The following is a 19393-nucleotide window of genomic DNA, read 5'->3' on the forward strand; positions in this document are numbered from 1 at the left end:
CTTGCAAGCTGAATAAATTGTCACCAAGAGCATCAGGGTTTGGTCATGAATATACTAACTGGGGGGAATCCAGAACCAAGTACTGGTCCTGGTTTGGCTGCTGACTGCTGAAGTCACTGGCCTTCTCTGAGCTTCCATGTCCTCTAAAAATAGTAAGAGCTGATATGTACTGAACACTTCTTATGTTCCAGGAATTGTTATATTCTTCTTGTGTACCATCTCATTTGATCCTTAGATTTCTGCTGTAGGGTATGACTATAATCATCTCCATTTGCAGATGAGGAAATCGAGGCATGTAGAAATTACATAAGTTGTCTAAGTTCATACAGTCAGTAATGACAGCTTGGATTCAAATCCTGGTGGACAGACCACCTACAGTCGCTGCCCTTATCCATAGCACACACCGCCTCCTCTAGTGAAGGGAAAGGACTAGAGGACGCTGAGGATTGGTTCAGTTCAACCAGTGTGGGGGCAGGGAGGAGATGAGGGTACTAATTCTGAGCTGGGACTACAGCATTTAAGACCACCTGCTTTCTTCCCCCTTTCAAGAATCTTGGGAATATGTATTCACTGTTAGGCTACAGGTAGCACTGCAGGACTTGGTTTAGCTCCTGTGCCCCACAAGAATACTTATCAGGGCCATTCTTTTCTGTGTATATGGGTTAAGCAAGATCTCAGTGGTAGTGGGACCTTGGAGAAATTAGTTGTCTGAAGTGTTGGCCACAGAGAAAAATGCTGCAGCAAGAAGCTGCAAGCTCCACGCTCTCTGATTTGAGAGGGACTTTAGTAAATCAGAAGGAGCCATTGAGGCTGGTGCTGGATCTCAGGGCCAGATCCTAGCCAGGGGCTGTTCACCCCAAAAAACAGCAGCAGCAGCAGCAGCAACAACAACAACAAGCCAAGTTCAGGCTAAGAAAGCAGAGTGTATACCGGAAAGGGGGTTTCATGAGGCAGTTGCTGAAGGCGGGAGGTCGTGAAGGTGAGGGTGAGGGAATAAGGGGAAGGAAGGGACAGCACCAGAGGGACTTGGAACAAAGAAAAGGGTAACAGGGGACTCTAGTCAAAGAGTGTCAGTAGCTCTGGAGAAGGCGAAACAATTAGTGAGCCCTGAAACGGAATGAGAGGGAAAGAAGAAAGCAGCTTACAGCTACCAAGAAGAGGAGGAAGTGGGAGATGTGCTGCTTCCTGTAGAAAGAACGATGATTGAAGACAAAGCTGGGTGGGGACTAGTCCCTGGGCTGCAGGCGCCGCTGCTACACAGACACACAACAGCCGGCCGCCGCTCCGTGGGCAGCTCCTACTACTGCTGCTGGGCTGGGCTGGGCGGGCTGGAGCTCGCCTGCACAGATCAGCTCGGAGACAGGAGGAGCCCCTCTTCTCTGACCAGCCTCAGAGCCAGCCTCAGGTAAAGGAAACGCTTTTCAGGTCGCTCCTTTTTGAATGAGACAATGACCACTGCCTGCGGTTTTAAAGGGAAGATGCCTAGGGGAAGATAGGGACATTATTTCAGGTTTGGGGAAAACGATTAGTTTGGGTTCTTTTTAGGAGGGTTTTGAGAATGACCAAATTTGTGACACATTTGCTTTTTTTTAAAAAAAAATCATTATTAGCACTTACTTTTGGTGACTCGTCAAGAAAACAGGGTAAATGGAACATGCGGTTGGCATAGTTCTCTCGGAAGAAAAGCAAGGCTGAGTTGAAATCAATTGGGGCTGTGCGGCTGCGGGCTGATCATCGGAGTGTTGCAGTCCTGTTTTAGGGGGTGTATGTGGTGTAAAATGTTAATTGCATTTTATTTCCCACACATTGCACTGTGTTTCTTCTGTGTTGCAGCATAATGACTGTAATTGGACCTTTTTGGGGGGTGGAGGCTGTAAATCCTTTTGTACTCAGAATTTGCCAACAAAGACTTGGAATTGCGTATGTGTGAGGCAGTATTTACCGTTAAGAAACTGGTGTCTTCCTCTACTCTGTGCAACTGCTTTCAGGATAACCTCAGAAACAGCTATCATTTGCGAGTAGGTCTTATCCTAAAGTTGCAACCTTTCTCAGAGCAGTGTGGCAGGTTTAACTTGTCCAGAATCAGATACTGGTGTATACATGGTTTTTATGTTTACATGGATTTTATTCATCTCTAGGTCAAGACACATATTAACCTCAGTGAGGGAGCAAAATGTAAAAGTGTTGCTGGCTTGTTTCTTTACCTGTATGCACCATAGAGAGACTGAAATAGAAAAATCAGATTGTGATTTTTATTCGTTGATTTTCTTAAGCAATGGATGCTCTTCGAGAGCGTCTGTGACCATGACTTGTGCATATTTATGAATGATATGTAAAAGTGCATTAAATAGGTCTCACCGATAAGAAATGAGATTGTGGATTCCTGTGGCCAGATATGTAGGAGAAAGAGTTTAATATTCTAGCGTAGCTGGTTTTTAAAATTAAGCTTTGTCTCAGAAGAAAGTGTCGTTAAGCAATAAATGGTCATTGATAAAAGGTTTTTTCTTGAGTTTTTAGAATGAAAGGAGATAAATTTTCAAAGGAAAGAAAACTGCTTATAGTGGAGTAAAAATAATAAAAAGATTGTATTTAGACACTAATACATTCTTAAAATATAGGTTTTTAAACACTAAATATGCCATTGAGAGTGTATATGACTCCTCATTTATTATCATTCTCAATTGTGAAGAGCTACAGGGTTTGTTTGTTTTTTTTAAATTCCATTTTATGAAATTGATTTGGCTTCTCAAAATCTGTGGTGTAGCAGCACATTTTGAGAGATAAGAATATTTTGGTACCGAAGAAAAAAAATGTTTACTTTTCTGAGGTTGCTTATTAAGTTAAACCTGTGCTATGTCTAAGAGGCAAAATATTGCTGGTGTTGAAACCGTGGAACTGAGCTCCCCTGACAGATTCATAGGGTTTAATCAAACCTGTGGGCAAAATAAGTCACACCCCACATTCCACAGTTCCACTTCCCATTTACCTCCTAAAGTGAAATATATTAAGATAATCTTCCCAGAGAAAAGATCTAGGATAGATCTTGGATCCAGAATGCCCCTAACTGGAGTTCTGTGATCAAGCTGCTTGTCATTAAATGAAGCAGAAAGTTGGGAATCTGGGCTGTATGAATGAAAATGGGGTTTACCCTCTGGTACTTACTCATCTCGGGCTTTCTTCACTGGATAATGCCAACACCCTGCTTTGTTTGGGGGATGTGTAGTCAACCTGCATTCCTCTTCTCTGTATTTCACACAAGAGTAAGAAAATGAAACCGTGGCCCCTAGGCACAGGAGAGTTAAGACGTCCCCTGCTCTCTTTCAGAAAACAGCGAAGAGGTGTCTATTTTCTGCGCTGCACAGAACATTTCCTTAATTGTTAACTTCCAGCTTGAAGCATAACATTAGTGAGTAACAGCAGATCGGTAACTATAATGGTAGAAGGTTTAGGAAAAAGATGAAAACGCTCCTACCCTGTAGAATGAGACTATTTCCACTTATTCTGGCCATATGGAATATTGAAAGGCATAATGCTTTTGCCCAGGGTATTCAGTGGCTTTTGAGGGAGTCAACCAACACTGAAATTTTAATTGAATGTTTTTTGTGTTTTTTTTTCCTGCCATATGGCCAATAGCTGAGTGGAAACATGACTCCATTATTTCATGGGCAGCCCTGGGCCTCATATGGTGGGGCCACAGTACCTGTATTTGGTTGACTGACTTTTTTAGACTACTTCAGAAGGCAGGCTCAACTTTTAAGTATAAAAGCCCTATAGTCAATGCAGAAAGCCTGTTCAAAAAGACAACTGTGCGTAGAGGAAAACAAAATCATGCAGTGAAAGGCATGCGGGCTTTGAGAGGCTGATCTGCCTTTGAATCCTACCACTGGTTCTTAACTACCGTGTTTCCCCGAAAATAAGACCTAGCCGGCAATCAGCTCTAATGCGTCTTTTGGAGCAAAAATTAATATAAGACCCGATCTTATATAATATAATATGACGTATTATGTAATATATAATACGTCATATTATATTATATATTATATTATTTATTATATTATATATTATATTGTATAAGACCAGGTATTGTATAAGACCGGGTCTTATATTAATTTTTGCTCCAAAAGACGCATTAGAGTTAATTGTCCAGCTAGGTCTTATTTTTGGGGAAACACGGTACTTGACCTAATGCATTAATATATGAGCCTTAGTTTCTTCATTGTAAAGAGGGGTAAATAGTACAAAGTCAAGGTGGTAGTTTTTTTGTTTTGTTGATTTTTTATTTTGTTTTTGTTTTTGTATATGGATTTGTGAGTGCCTGGGACATAGTAGGTTCTCAGATGTCATTTTTTTCTTCTTGGGTGGTATAAGGAAAACTTAGCATTTTCTTCATCTTTACCACTACCTCAAAGGTTCCAGGAGACATTTTTGTATTGTAGTAAAATAAATGTATATTACATAAAATGTCCCCCTTTAACCATTTTTAAATGAACCATTCTGTGGCATTAAGTATATTGACATTGTTGTGTGGCCATAACCACCCTCCACTTCTAAATCTTTTTCATCTTTTCCAATTGGGACTCTGTTCCCGTTAAACAATAACTCCTGGTTCCCTCCTCCCCCAGTGCCTGGTAACCACCATTCTACTTTCTGTCTCTATGATTTTGACTATTCTAGATACCTCATGTAAGTAGAATCATGTGGTATTTGTCTTTTGTGACTGGCTTAATTCACTTAGCACAACGTCTTCAAGGTTCATTCATGTTATAGCATGTGTCAGGATTTCCTTCCTTTTTAGGCTGGATAATATTCCATTGTATGTATGTACCACATTTTGTTTATTCATTCATCTCTTAATGGACACTTGGGTGGCTTCCATGTTTTAGCTATTGTGAAAAATGCTGCTGTGAACATGGGTATATAAATATCTGTTCAAGTCCCTGCTTTTACTTCTTTTTGGGTACCGAGAAGTGGAATTGCTAGATCATATGTTAATTCTATGTTTAATTTTTTTGAGGCACTGCCATACTGTTTTCTACAGCAGCCGCACCATTTTACATTGCCTCGAGCAGTGCACAAGGGTTCCCTTTTTTCCCCATATCCTCACCAACACTTATTTTCCGGGGAGTTGTTTGATTTTGATAGTAGCCATCCAAATGGGTGTGAATTGGTATCTCTGTAGATTCAATTTGCATTTCCTTAAGGATTCGTGATTTTGAGTGTCTTTTCATGCTCATTGGCCATTTGTATATATTCTTTGAAGAAATGTTTATTTAAGTCCTTTACCCATTTTTAAATTGAATTGTTTTCAAAGAGATATTTTTAAATGGTAGGATGTCTTAACATAGTGTCATAATGATCATGATTATAACATTTATATCTAATCTCCTGCATGCATCAATATTATTCCTACCCAAGTAAAATCCTTCTCTCAAAAATAAGTTTTGAAATCAAAAGGAGAAAGTAAGAAAATCTATATAGCTCCTGATAATTGGTGATATCAAGAACCTGATAGTGAAATTCAAGACATTGTAGATGGTCACACCAGGGCCCCTGTTGGTCAAGTGTGGACCAGACTACTGCAAAGGAGTCCCTGGGGGGCTGTTGCTTCTGTGTCTTTCCAGTCTCCACTCAGCTGCATGAGAAAATAATGCCCAGTACTAGCAGGGTCAGAAAAAAGGAGGTGATACTAAAGTACGCTAAATTGCTCTCAAACCCTTCATAATGGGGAGCATTAAGCTGTGGAGAAGGGCTATGTATTTAAACAACAATAGAGTCCTGGGACAACAGACTTCTCCTAATGTAATGTGATTCAAATCTAAATTTCACATTTGACAACAAAGAATCCTTCTGTTTCATTTTTTACTACATATTTCACTTCTGATTCCCAAACTGGTGAGGCAAAGTGTAAATGGGGCTGAAGAGATGTGGGCAGGAAGATTAGGGAGGACTCTATTAAATAGGGACAATATCTGAGCTTTATGCTGTGGGTGCAGACGCTGACCTTGAATAGTTTGAAGAGTTCCTGAATGATTGCACATTAACTTTTCGTAATGCATTCTATGTGTGTTGGGGAGTGGGGGAGCTGATGGATAATGACTCCTGACTTTGTTTACTTTCCAAATCTGTTCATTTCACAGATACCTGGTTCTATAGATCTGGAAGGAAGAAGGGAATTACAGAACTGTATTAAGGCTTAGTCCCCGGCCTAAGACATCAAAGTATGGTAGAGCTGAAAATTACTAGGGGATGAATCTAGTCTTTATCAGCGCCTCCATGACAGACAGTGAAATAGGCCCAGAATTTAAGTTATCTGTCCAAAGTTGTACCATTGATTAATACCTCACTTCCCAATTCAATCTCCATTTCACTTTTCTCCATAATAGGCCAAATGAACAGAGAAGGTATACTTTGTTGCTTTTAAAATTGTTTGTAAGACCAAATTATTTTGTTTAAAAAGAAGAGGGCAATGTTTACATTTAATACCCTATGTAAATATGGAGTTTCTGTGTACAAATTTGTTCAAATGTAAAGACGTTACTGTGGAAATGAGATTCCGATTTTCAGGTAAGACTATTAGGGGTATATATGGCTCCCCAAAACTTATGTTAAAGAATACAAGTTATATTTAATGGGAGTCAAAGTTCAGACAATCTCTAGAGGACTTCATTACACATTAAAAAAAGAGGAAGGTCAATTCTCAAACTTTAGTGATAACATGTTTCTTTGAAGTAGTACCTCTGTACAAGTTCCAACAATTAAGTTTGCGAACTTGATGCTAACGATGTTGCTAAACTTTTTTGATATCAAAGGGATTATTCATTATGAATTTGTACCAACTGGACAAACAGTTAACCAAGTTTACTATTTGGAAGTGCTGAAAAGGCTGCATGAAAAAGTTAGACGACCTGAACTTTTTGCCAACGATTCATGGCTCTTGCATCACGACAATGCACCAGCCCCCACAGCACTGTCTGTGAGGGAGTGTTTAGCCAGTAAACAGATAACTGTATTGGAACACCCTCCCTACTCACCTGATCTGGCCCCCAATGACTTCTTTCTTTACCCGAAGATAAAGGAAATATTGAAAGGAAGACATTTTGTGACATTCAGGACATCAAGGGTAATACGATGACAGCTCTGATGGCCATTCCAGAAAAAGAGTTCCAAAATTGCTTTAAGGGTGGAATAGGTGCTGGCGTCGGTGCATAACTTCCCAAGGAGAGTGCTTCAAAGGTGACCATAGTGATATTCAGCAATGAGGTGTGTAGCACTTTTTCTAGGACAAGTTCGCAAACTTAATTGTCTGACATGGTATACCAAGATTCAAGCTAAGAAAGGATTAGTCCTTTTATCTTTTCTCAAATAATGTGTAAACAGTCAAGCTTTTAATGGAAAACCAGTCACTAGACCCCTTCTCCCTGTTCCTTTGGCCTTCCCTTGCCAGCCAGGTTGTCAGGGTCAGATATTCCCATGATCCTTGCTGCCAGGTTCATGCCACTCAGAGCCAGTGGAGTGTGTCTGGCAACTGGGTTGATGGGTTCTACTCCTGATTCATTGCAACATCAACAAGCCATTGTTGTTCTTTGGAAATCCTTTACTTTTTTTTTTTTTTACTTTCACTTTTTACTATCCCCAGTGTGTTTTCAATGAAACCCATTAAAGCCAAGTCACCAATCCCTTTATTCATTACAGGCGACTTGCCTATTTTTCTGAGTAGCCATATATTATTACAGGGTTCCTCAGCCTCATTCCTTACCATCTCAAGATTTCTATCTTCATTCATTCTCTCCTCCTTCCTTCCTAGGTGAAAGTAACATAGCCCTTCTTTCAAGTCAGAAGCAAACTCTCTACTTGAACTCTCCATTCCATTTCCCTTTACTTTCTTAGGGGACTAGGTTCTGACAATAATTCTATCTCCTTCCTACATATTTGGTTTCTTCTCTTTATTGACCCTTTCCACTTTGCCTGAAAACATGCTTAGTTTACACATATAAATTAATTAAACAACAACCCTATTGTCAACAAAGCTTCCCCTGGACTCTACTAACCTTTCTTTCCTCCTAACTGTAGGGAAGGAAAAATAGTTTTTCTTCTACACTTCTAAGTTCTCAGTTGGGAACCCTATAACAAAAGACAGATTAGTAAGTGAAAAAGCAGACATTTATTAACATGTATACATCATGTATACAAGGGAAATACCCAGGGAAAAATGAATAACTCTCAGAGGTGGTTTAGAATTCAGGCTTAAATAACATCTTAAGCGGAAAGACAGAAAAAAAAAAAAAAAAGTGGAGGAGGCCAGATCAGGAAAAGCATGGTAAATAACAGTAAGATTGTTATGTAGATTTAAGTTGGTGCCTCTCCATAAGCAAGAGTCTCAAGTGATTTAGTTATCTTTTCTTCCTAGTCCAGAGAGGGAGTACCCTTACAAATGGAGATTTCCTTTATGAATGTAAATTTCCCTTATAAAAGAGGTAGTTTCTAGTCTGTTTTCAGAAGTTCTTCTGTGTACTCTATTTCCCAAAATATTCTGCTCAAAATGATCCTTATGCCAAAGAGGCAAATTTTGAGGTGGCATATTCTGCCACTCTTTATTCCTCTCTGAAGGCTCACAACTTCTCTCCTAACTCCAAGTTCATTCTAAATTCGAGTGTTCTCAAGAATTGATTCTACTGCCATTTAATTTCTCTCTCCCTTCATCATATCCCTTTTTATGATTTCAATCATTGTTGCTGTGTAGGTCAGTCGCCCAACTGATTCTCCATCTTGATCTTTCACCTACTCTCTGAACTTACACATCAAGCCCCCGGCAAACTTGCTAAAACATTCAACCCACTGACACTGAAATTCACTAGTCCAAAACAGTGCTTGCCATCACCTTTCCCCCACTTCTCAAAACCAGCTCCTCATCTGATTCCATGAGTACCAATGACAGCCCATTCTCTCCATCCCTGAATTATGAAAAGTCAACTTCACTATTTTTCTCACCAAACAACCTGAGTTGTAGTCAGTTGCATGACCTTTTGCATTGTCATCAGAAATTTATATTGATGCTATCTACTCTTTTCCATGTTGATAGTTGATGTTTTAGTTCAGGCTGCCCTAACCCCCAGCTGGACTGGTTTGTTGTTGGAGTTCTTGCTTCTCCCTAGAATATATTTCCTGCTTCCCCTTCCACACTTCACCCACACAGTCTTGTTTCTCTGAATAGTCAAAGTCCATCTGCCCTGTAAGACTTAGTTCAAATGCTGCCTCTTCCAGGAAGCCTTCCATGGTTTCTTTCCTCCCTTTCCAAATAAGAAACAATCTTTACTTCCTCAGCAATCTTTTATTCTTTCATCACAGCAATTAGCACATTCCAGTGTGTATAATGGCAATCTGCTTTTTTTTTTTCATTTGCAAGATCTTGGAGGAAAACAGCCACACCCAGTTTCATTTTTATTTTCCTTATAGCAAAAAAAAATAGGTGTTTTTTTTTTTGATATTTGTTTTAAATTTCAGCTTTATTGGGGTATAATTAACAAATAAAAGTGTAAGACATTTAAAGTGTTCATCATGGTGATTTAATATACATACACACTGTGAAAAGATTACTCCCATCTAGTTAATTAACGCATCCATCTTTCTTTCTTCCTTCCTTTCTTCCTTCCTTCCTTCCTTCCTTCCTTCCTTCCTTCCTTCCTTCCTTCCTTCCTTTCTTTCTTTCTTTCTTTCTTTCATGAGAACATTTGAGTTCACAAATGCATTTAATTTATCATTCATTTATTTAATGAACTTTCTTGAGTTATTTATTTTTTTATGCAAAGTGGGCTAAATACTCTAGGAGTCTGCTAGGAGCTCATACACTACTGGGGGAAACAGACAAATACTAACATAATTACAGTACACTCTGTCCATAAGCCTTAACTGAATGTCTGCAAGGTGCCACGTGTCCTTCGAGGGGCCAGGAGGACTTGAACAAACAAAACGGAACAGTCCTTTGTTTTCTTGGAACTTGCATGTAGTGTTGGCAGAGAGAGTAAACACATAAACCAGTGGTTTTGAGATCTGGCTGCACATTAGAAATCACTGAGGGGTACTTTAAAAATACTACTTATGTCCCAGCCTCAACTAAGACAAATTAGATCGGAATCAGCCAGGATTGGACCCCACTGAAAGAAACAAATTACAATACAAGAAAATAACAGGTAGCAATAAGTGCTGAGATGGATTAAAATGGAAACAGGTCGAATGATAGAAGTTGTGTGATGATGGTGGTGGTATTGGGGAAGATTACTTTTGTTGGGTAAACCCTGAAGGCCTCTCTGAAGAGGTGATATTTGAATTGAGACCTATATTATGGTGAGGAGTCAGCCATGTGAAGATCTGGGGGAAAAGAATTCCCAAGCAGAAGGTTCTTCTGCCTTTCTAAAATGAGGATGAGATGAAATTCCAGAGGAAATGTGGCTTTTTTCACATATGTGTCCGATAATCTATAAAATATGTCATATCTACAGAAAGCAGATTTTCAGTTAAACGAGGCAGGCTCCAAATGCAGAACATGTGGCTGCTCTTCGGAGTACTTGGTCTAGGCTGGATTTTATTTAGATCAATTGATTTACACAGTCAGGAAGACTACTCTGTTTAATTATATTTTTCTACACTGCAATCAGCACTTGTAGGGCTTGTTGTCTGAATTCAACACCAATCTTATTGTTTAAAATAAGCTTAGGTACTTGGTATTATCTCTTAGATGAATAAAACAGAGAAAGCAGTAACTTCTATCCTTAATTCTGTGTGGGGGAACCAGAGGAAAGTCTCAGAGGAGTCATTTAAACCACATGGAGTTCAGCTCTCTGGCTTGTGTTTATTGAGTGAAGATCCGCATGTTTCAAAAATCAAGCTCAGAACTGGTCCTTGTCGAGAGCATTCCGTTTGTGTGCTGTCTCCTGGGTTTCTCATACACGTTACTGTTTTCCACTAGCTTTAAGAATAAGCCTGTGAGAGGAGAATGGTATTTTTTCTATCAGGATGCTTTTGGCTGTTAATAAAAGAACTGTTAGTAAAAGAACAGCTTACCCAAATGGCTAAGCAATAGGAAACTTATCTCAAGACCTCCAGAAAGGAGGGTCAGTCCAGAGTTAGTTATTCATGGCTGAACAATATTCTTAACAACCTGAAGTTTTTCCTTCCTCCCATTCTGACATCCTTAGCAGGTTGGTTTACCCTCTGAGGCATGTCCCCTCATGTGCCAAGATGGTTACTATGATTTCAGAATTACCGTCAGATGTCAGTGTCTAGAGGTGCAGTGAGGTAGCTAGTTTCTTCTCACATACCTCTTTTTAAGGTTACAGGAAAGCTATCTCGAGCAGAATTTTCCTCACAACTCACATGCTTATCTGTTAGTGGCCAGCCATATGGCCCACTGTGATTGGCTAATTTAAGAGTTTCCTCCTAAGGCCATGGAGCAACCCTGCCTCTCTGAATAACAGTCAACAAACCCTAGAAAGAAGGGTTGGTTCTATTAGCAAGGAAGAAGTGGTTAACGGTTACCAGGGGCAGTCAATAGAGTCTGCCGCTATTATTATTCCCATTGTATAAGTGAGGAAACCAAGGCCCAAAAAGGTTAAATCATTTATCAAGATCATGCAGCTTTGAGTTGAACGGTGGTTCCATGCATTTTCCTTTGAGAAACACACACACACACACACACACACCAAAAATTTCTTTTTGTTGCTGGTGATGATTTAGGGAGACTGGAGAAAGAATCCTGGGGGAAAAAAACCCAAATAGCTGATGCAAAATTAAGTAAAGGAGACCCTTCTAAACAAATTATCACAGAAGAAAATACATCAGGTCCTATACAGCAATAAGAATGGCATTTAATTTAGACAACCAGCCCTGCATGTCTACATTGTGAAAAAATAAATAATTAAATCGAGTACTCCTGGTCATTTAAGTCAATTTGGTGTAAAGAAAATTCACCCTGGGCCAAGAAATGAGCTGGAGAGGCCAAGGTTCTATGTACGGTGTCTTTCGGACTTAAATGAAAACATTGTTTTCTCTAGAGAGGTCTGTAGTTTGCTTATTACAGCACCCGTAAGAGAAGAATGAGTAATCTCTAGAATTTTCAATTAGGAGTTATTTTGAAAATAGGTTTTTACTTTCAAACTCCGGAGGCAACATGCGGTTCCATTATTACTGTATTTTCTTCATGTTTCTTACTTTCTACTTTGGTGTTGTATTTCAGAGACTACGTATGTGAAGCAGCAATAGTGCAAAAGGGAAATTTCAGTAGAATTGCCATCATTACAGTGTTTTGACTGCTTGTCTCTAGGTGTATTTCTGTGCATTCTCATCTATCAGACTAGGTATTAATTGTAGGAGTACCTGTTCTGTAATAAATGATTGAGTACTTCCTACTCTTATATTTGCATTTTTTAACAGGAAAGTAAATTTCTAGGCTTTGCCCACAGAGTTCTGTTTAAGAAGGATATTTATCTGATCTGTGCAGAAACATATGAAAAAAATTGTGAAAAAATTGAAACAGGAAAAAAATCTGTCATTTTAGAGGCTTTCCTTGGAGAACTCAATCAATCCTTTGTTATTTTTCTAAACCTCATGAATTATAGTTGTGTTTAGAGAATATTTTGTATATCATGTTTCCCTGAAAATAAGACCTAGTTGGACAATCAGCTCTAATGCGTCTTTTGGAGAAAAATTAATATAAGACCGGTATTATATTATGTTATATATTATATTACATTACATTACATTATATTATATGACCCGGTCTTATTTTAATTTTTGCTCCAAAAGACGCATTCGAGTTGATTGTCCGGCTAGGTCTTATCTTTGGGGAAACACAGTAGGCAATAAGAATACTTCACTAACAGTTTTATTTTTCCCCTTTTGGAAAAAAAACTTGATACAGAGCAGCCCCAAGTTTTTCTGTTAATTAAAATAATAAAAAATTTAAGTATGCAAAGGTGAAAAATCCCTAGGCAAAAAAATGGTCCAACTTGTCTTTCATTATAAGTTTTAAAACAATTCTAAAATACTATAGTGTAGAAAAATAATATTCTAAGGCTTCCTACACAGGAGAACATAGTAATTAAAGAACATTGGTTTGGAATCAGAATCACTTGGGCAAGTTGCTTAAACTTCGTATGCCTCAGTTTCCTCATCCACAAAACGGGGAAACAATGACAATGCTTGCTTCACCGAATTGTCAAGAGAAAATTATATAATGTGTGTAGAATATTTATTTAGCATGGTGCCTGACTTATAACTATTCAAAGTATAGTTGTTATCAGTACAATTGTTATTGTTACCACAAAGCTGAAGTAGAATATCTTTCATTTTATCCAAGGGATTCTTACCAAATTCTAGCAGAAATGATTATGGCCCAACGTTAACCATAGATGTTCAGAACCTGAAGTGAGGAGTCACCTAAAGAAGTCTTTTCCCTGGGATATTCACATGTCGATGTTTTGACTTAGTTAAGTGTCAATCACAGCCATGAGCTATGTGTTCAGTAATCCATGTGCTTAGTTATAAATATTTCTAGTTTTCCTTCCCAACTCGTAATAGGCTTACCATTTTAGTTAGGTGTAGCCATGTATCTTTCATTGGCCAGTGAAATGTGAGTAGAAATGATGGTTATCATTTCCAGGAAGAAGCTTGTAAGAACCAGGATATAAGCACATTTCTTGATAATTGGTAGTCGTAGTAGCACAGAAAAGGTGGCTGAACTCTTACGCCTGAGTTTTAAATACAACGCGGAGATGGTCTCTCCACTGACCTGTAATGGACATGTAGTCAGAGTGAGAAATAAGCTTTGCTGTCTTGAGCCACTGAGATTTGGGGCGTTGTTTGTTACTGCAGTATAACCTAGCCTATTCTGACTGATATGCTCGGGTTATCCCTTTAAACTCTAAAGAAAAAAAACGTATTACTGGTAACAATACATAAAATGTGTGGCTATTTGGAGATAGTAATTTTTAATGACGATTGTGTTTGTGTGTGTGTGTGTGTGCATGTGTATTATATGTTTGTATTATATGTATGCATGAAGAGACCAAGAGTCTTAAGTTAAACAGATTTATATAAACATTTCCAGTTAACTTTCTTATCAAATAAGATTTTCCTTTTCATAAGAGGCAAATCAACATACCAAAATTACCAGCGTATTTTTCTTGGAGGGAGTCAACCGTGATGCCGAAGTCAGGACTCTGAATTCCAGGCCTGATATGATTGTTAGGTGATGGTCCCTCTCATGGAGGTCTTATTCAGAATGATGTCTTGTGAAACAAAGGATCTTTCTGAAAGGAGATAATGCATTGAACCATGCCAGTGGCCTTTGTCTCCAGTAAGAAAGTAGTCTTCCTTAGCTCTCCTGCAGTGTTTCAGTTATAAACAATGGTGCTTAGTACGTAGAGGGTCTTAAATAACATGTATTGAATAAATAAATGGAAGTAGTCCACAGTTCTTCCAAATGTGGACAGCCTCTGTCATGTCTGCATTTTAAAGTAAATGTCTTTATTTTGGACGTTAGTTTAAAAACATCTTGATATTAGGACTTATGTTTATTCTTTTTTTGTAACATTTTTCATGTGACCAACCACATACTTATAGATTTAGGCTATTTTATTTGATATTTTTTACTGATTTTATTTCATCTGATTATTTCACTTGGGTCTCTGAAACCACATTATGAAATACCTTAATTATTTAAATTAGGGACAGATTAATTATCTCCAGTGTACAAACTCAAATTAATTTTATTATTAACTTGAGTTTTAAATTGATTAATCTTGGAGTGTTTAAGGAACCAAGTGATTTTTTTTTTTTTTTTTTATCCTTCAGGAGAAGGGAATATTTGATTTGATGAATCTCTCTCTATCACACCAATTATGCTAACAGGAGCAAGAAATTTGCAAGAAAACTTTGGATAGATTTTATAAACCAGCCAGAAACCTGTGTGTCTGGGGCTTCTGGGGGAACAAATCTGTGAGTCATTTTAAAAAACAAACACATAATCACAGTGCATGTTGTTACCATGGTAATTAGGCCTGTCGGGTTGGCTTACTTATGTTCCTGCACAGCAAAGAAAAGAAGAGAAACTGAGAATTCAGAGCTTTGACTATCAGCTTAAATTATTGCAAGAGAGAGTATAGGGGATTCTTGAGAACATACTGGCACCGTCATCCTGAGTGGGAAGTGAAGAAACTCTGGCATCCTGCCTTTGTTATTGAATGTAGGTTAGCCATATTAGCGTTGAGTGTTGTGATTCACAGGGGAGAAAAGGACCATTTGGCATTCTCTTGGGAAGAAGGGGGAAAGGTATGTTTTTTATCTGATACATAATTACATGTAAGTCTCTGAGGTCTACCTGAGGTCTTATGTACAAGTGCACAGGGCTTGTAAGGCACTAAATTCCACTGGCATAACACTATTGCAAATTTAAAGGCTCCTCAGTACATTATGCTAATATGGTTAGAGACTGGTTTTAGTGAGGCCACTGTTTCAGATCTGATCCCCAAGTACACCAGGTATCTTTCCTGTATTTTGTGGAGTAGATATCACTCTTTTATCTGGAATAGTCATCTTATAATGCAGGCCCCTTTGTCATAGAGGAGACCAAGGAGGTTATGTGAGCTCTGCCAAATCTGTTACCCCTCCAGGGGAAAGTAAAATCAAAGCATAGGCTTGGCTGATGGACAGTCAACAGTTATTGGGCCAGCGAAATTATTATGAGAGTTATGATTCTATATGGAGAACAAACACTACCTTTAGATTAAAGGTTTGAGTTAGTGCACATACAAAACTTTTAAAGAATGTTTCTAAGTTCACTTTTAGAAGTTCTAGGTATCCTTTTCAATGGATAAATATATAGTAGCCCCCCTTATCTGTGAGGGATACATTTTAAGACCCCCAGTGGATGCCTGAAACTGCAGATAGGACCTGGCCTATACTTACATACCTTTTCACTTATAGGAAGCACTTTACGTCTTCTCTTTGGCATATCTGAATCACCAGCATCACTACTCTTGTGCTTTGGGGCCATTATTCAGTAAGATACGGGTGACTTGAACACGAGTTCTGGGATATACCATGACAATTGATCCGATGGTTGAGATGACTACTAAAAGATTAATGAGGTATATAGTGTATACACGGTGAATATGCTGGACAAAGGGGGTTGATTCACATTCCGGGCAGGATGGAGCGAGATGGTGCAAGATTTCATCATAATACTCAGAATGGCACATAATTTAAAACGTCTGAGATGTTCATTTCTGGGTTTTTCCATTCAATATTGTTGAACCACAGTTTACCATAGGTAACTGAGAACATGGAAAGTGAAACCATGGTTAAGGGGGAACTACTGTAATACATTGAGTAGAGTTTTATTTTTTTAGAGTATTTCTCAAGCAGATTTCAGAGCAGATTTTATTTTTATTTAAACAACTTTCCCTTATTAAAATAAATTTTCAAATGGCTTTGAATAAAGTGCCATGGGGTGTGATTAAGGGTCATAAAAACTCAGAGTTTGTGTGTAATTCATGCCCTGGCATATGATGTAATAACTACTTCTCGAAACTATAGATTTCGGTTTTTTCCTCATATGTGGGAAGAAGGCACATGTTACCCAAACTTCATTCTGTGCTATCTTAATTTTCTTAACATTAATAAAAAAGCTTAACTTAAATTTTTCTTTGTAAAAGAAATGATCAGTGTAATTTGTGGTGATTATTGAATTGTAAAGAAAATAAGAGTGACCCCTTTCATTAATTAGGTTGTTGGTTGAACTGTATGTAAGAGACCTGATTTCACAGAGGCTGACAAATGGTAGAAGTTATTTTCTTTCACATAACAATCCTTTTCACATAACAAGTAGGTGGCCCAGGGCTGGTAAGAGATCTCTGTTCCACAAGATCATCAAGGAACCCAGGCTTCTTATATCACATTGTTCCATCATTCCTGGCATGTTTCCCTTGCTTTCTGGTCTAACAAGGCTTGCTGTAAAGCCCTTATTGTAACCAGTAGGAAGGGAGAAAGTTGGAAAGAAGAAAGCATAACCCAAAATATGCACATAATCTCTTTTGCAGCCATCTCGTTGCACTTTGACTCATGGTCATACACCTAGCAGCAAGGGAAGCTGGGAAAAGTAGTTATTCTTAACATGTATGTGCTAGTTAGAATTCTATTATAAGCATGGAATAAGAAGAGAGCAGATATTGGGTCATATCTAGCAACTTCTGCTACTTCCATTATCCTGTACAGAAGAGATACTGTTTACATTTTAATGTATCTTCTTTCAGTCCTTTTTTCTAGAAAAATATATATCAGAAAGATTATTATAATATTTGCTAAAAATATTATATATGGCATATTAGAAGAATATTGCACATGAAAAATACAGAAAATGTATTATAAAAATATGTAGTTGTAAATACATATATTAGAAACTTAGTTGAGGTTATACTATGCATAAAATTTTATATTTTTTTCTTTTCACTTAACTTTATATCTTGTGCATTTTTTCTTACTTAAATTTTTTGTATTTATAGTTTTAAAGTTCCATCGTGTGGAGTTTCTCTGTTTTATTTAATAGATTGTATTTGATATTTAAGCTATTTTTAACACATTGGTAATAATTCTTCATCTACATTTTGGATTTTATTTTTTTTTTATAAAGTCAAGGAGTGGCATCACTAAGACAATTTGAAAACATATTTGACAATCTTGATAAGTGATCCCACACTGCTTTCCACAGAGGTTGTGCTGATTTATGCTGTTGCCAATAATGTATGAGCGTGCTGGACTCCGAGCACCCTTGGACAGGCTTATTTTGCAAGTCCCACTAATCATGGTTATCCCTAGGGCTCGTTCTCTGAAAATAGGTTATTTTTGCCCTTGGCTTTTTTTTTCCTTTTCTGTTATTAATAATGAGATAATAGTTTTCTAATAACTTGGGCTCATTTAAAAACATATGATCCCCTAAAGTCATCTGGGAATATAATTGGTTGGGTTGAGATTGTAGCATATGTGCTAGTCTTAAGCAAAGTGAGATCTCTAGAGACATGGATGTTCTTTTGGTCCTAGGACCCAATGTAAATTTGATTTCCACCCTTAGTCATAGTGCTCTAGATGTGAGGTACCTCTTTGTCTTGAGACCCAACAAAATAGGAATGGTAAAGCACTCCCTGAGGTGGAGGCAATTCCCTTTGAGCTGGGTGCTGGATAGCTTTTCAGGAGTAAAGATGGTCCTGTACATAGGAACTTTCTTAGATGTAAACCACACTTGGGCACTAGGCAAAATTAAGCCAAATCTGCTCAACATCCTCAGAGGTCATTAGTGCCTTGGGGTATAGGTGTCTTTTATTTATTTATTTTTGAATTTTTATTAAATTGATTGGGGTGGCATTGGTTAGTAAAAGCATATAGATTTCAAGTGTAAAATTCTATAATACATCATCTATGTATTGCCTTGTGTGTTCATGACCCAGAGTCAGTTCTCCTTCCGTCACCATATGTTTTACCCTCTCTTACCATCCCTTTTCCCCCTTACTTTTAAACACCCTGCAGAAGTTTTGGATGCTAAAGATGCTTTTTATAATTACTAACTTGTCCAATCTACCCTCTTAAAGTGCTAGATACACACAAATGGAACTCCAACTCTGCCCCTAACTTCTGGAGCAAGAGCGTGTTCTGTCTCTGCCACTGGGGTCCTGCTGGGAGCAAATCAAGTTAGGTCAGGAGGAAAGCTCGTTCTCATTCATCTCACTGGTAATAGCCTCTGCTTCCCACAGGATCCCAAGCCAACTTTGTGTTTTCATGTTTTCTTGCAGGTTGGGGAAGCTCACAAAGAAAGGGACTCATATTTTCATAAATATATTTCTTAAAAGAAAAAGTTAACAGAACGTCTGCTTCTTGTTTCAGAAATATAAACCTGTTAGACCCTCCTGCTCTTAAAGCCATTTACCCATCACCACCAAACCCCAGTTACAGAAACATTCATTTGCTTGTTCAGCACTTATTGTATCATGCTGTTTTTCCTTTTTCTAAACAACACATTTTCCTCTCTGCTTCCTTGACAGCCAGATCTGCCAGTGAGCCTCAGGCGTTGGGAACTGAAGAGGTAAGAATTCTGAAATATTTTCTTCTAGGATCTTCTTTAATCTAACCAGACCTTCAAGAAGAAAAAATATAATCTTTACTGATGCTATAGATGACAGCATTTAACATGTGATATTTATCAAACATTCGTAGAGTCTTTAGCAATATTAACATGGCTTCAGGACTTAAAGGGGGGAAAATGGCTCTCCTTGATAGTTAAAATCAGATTTCTCACCCAGATGTCCCCGTTTTCTTCTAAAAATTTGAGTTAGAGAGCCCTTGCGGTTGC

At 38.1% G+C, this 19393-nt stretch overlaps 1 protein-coding gene across 3 annotated transcripts in view; it reads left to right on the forward strand.

The window, feature by feature from the left end:
- The first annotated feature begins 1168 nt into the window (after positions 1 to 1168).
- The window catches only part of GNG2 (G protein subunit gamma 2), a 110233-nt gene continuing 92008 nt past the window's right edge, over positions 1169 to 19393 (forward strand). Inside the window, exons 1-2 of one of the 3 annotated variants that reach the window (XM_081048674.1) lie at positions 1169 to 1405; positions 19086 to 19126. The gene's annotated coding sequence lies outside the window, so the exon portion shown is untranslated. The remainder of the gene's footprint in view (positions 1406 to 19085; positions 19127 to 19393) is intronic. The other 2 variants (XM_081048675.1, XM_081048676.1) reach the window with 2 other exon arrangements.

Source organism: Rhinolophus hipposideros (genome assembly GCF_964194185.1).
Source record: "Rhinolophus hipposideros genome assembly, chromosome: 5".
Lineage (NCBI taxonomy): Eukaryota > Metazoa > Chordata > Mammalia > Chiroptera > Rhinolophidae > Rhinolophus > Rhinolophus hipposideros.